General features: G+C 46.6%; 1 protein-coding gene across 1 annotated transcript in view; it reads right to left on the bottom strand.

Annotated features, from left to right (window-relative positions):
* Positions 1-926: 926 nt before the first annotated feature.
* The window catches only part of Serpinb9 (serpin family B member 9), a gene marked incomplete in the record, with an annotated part of 9,195 nt that continues 8,855 nt past the window's right edge, over positions 927-1,266 (bottom strand). The window contains 1 exon segment of the mRNA XM_029565161.1: positions 927-1,266.

Raw genomic sequence — 1,266 nt, 5'->3', positions numbered from 1 at the left:
CAGGCATGGACACAAGAGGGCTTCCCCTCAACAGTACATGATTATTTCCCGGGTTGGGCCAGGGGGACATGCACAGAGTGTGTGTGAGCCTACCATTGGCTTAGTCCATGATAGCCCAGAGAATCAATCAATCTTACAGAAATTACCTTAGTCTTGGTATTGAATCTCTGAAACTATGAACCAAAATTAATTTTTCACCTATACAGTACTTGTGTCACAACAAAAAACCTACAACACAGTGACACTGCTGGTATCACTGCTAGGAGCTGGGGTACAGCTATGGGAAACTTCTGCCCTCCAGAAGTTTCTAATCTAGTACAAGCAGATTAGAGAAAACCTCAATTAAATCACAGGCACTAAATGCTTCTGGGAAACTAGGAGAGGAAGAAGTCACATGGTAATACTGGAGGCCAAAGATACTACCCAGGAACCAATCATATTGTTCTAACAACCCAGTCTCCTGAGAACTAACTCATTGTGAAAGAGTTCTCAGGGCACTTTCTTCAGTGACCTAACCGCCTCCCACAGACACATCTTAATGGTTCCTTCCTTCATCTCTTAGCACCGTCCACACCAGGGACCAGGGTTCCGACACAAGAAACTCTGAAGGACAAAGGGAGGGGACGCTGCACGATGTTTGGGGAAATCATCCAGTCTCTCTTCTACGCACATGGTGGGAGGAGGAGCAGAGTCAGTGGGTGCCAGCTCTACAGCAGCTCTCAGAAAAAGCTCTCTTGCCAGTTACGCCCTCCAAAGCTTTTTTATGTTATCTGTGGATATATGGATTCTATCCATATCCAAACAATATCACTGAGTGTGGGTCTCTATTCCCTCAGCCCACCGATCCATGAGAACAAAGGGAGCAGAAGCGATGAATAGGGTCAGGGTGGTGGTGAGAATGACCAAAAGAACTTCCAGGAGTCAGCTTCAGTGAGACAGCTTGTTTATTTAGGGGACTTGGAGGGAAGATACAGGGTGAGGACGGCAGCCAAACTTCACTTGATAAGTGTTCGTAGTCTGCTTTATTTACATGTGGCAGGAGGACCCTGTCATGTAGAAAGGGGAGGGGGGATTGACTGGTTGTAGTACAGTGCCTAATTATCATACAGGAAAACCAGGGGCAGCATTTGCAGGGAACTATGTCAAAGGTCATGTGAGTAACGTGAGATCAGGTGGGCAGATAAGGAAAACACCCTCTTCTTGGAACATGGTTTTCACCTCCATGCCGTCCTCCTAGAGATATAGGAGGTTTAGGGGATGCTGATG

The sequence above is a fragment of the Nannospalax galili genome, unplaced genomic scaffold, assembly GCF_000622305.1.
Source record: "Nannospalax galili isolate Female #2095 unplaced genomic scaffold, S.galili_v1.0 scaffold737, whole genome shotgun sequence".
Taxonomy (NCBI): domain Eukaryota; kingdom Metazoa; phylum Chordata; class Mammalia; order Rodentia; family Spalacidae; genus Nannospalax; species Nannospalax galili.
The sequence above is the reverse complement of the archived record's forward strand: the minus strand, read 5'-3'. Positions and strand labels throughout refer to the sequence as shown.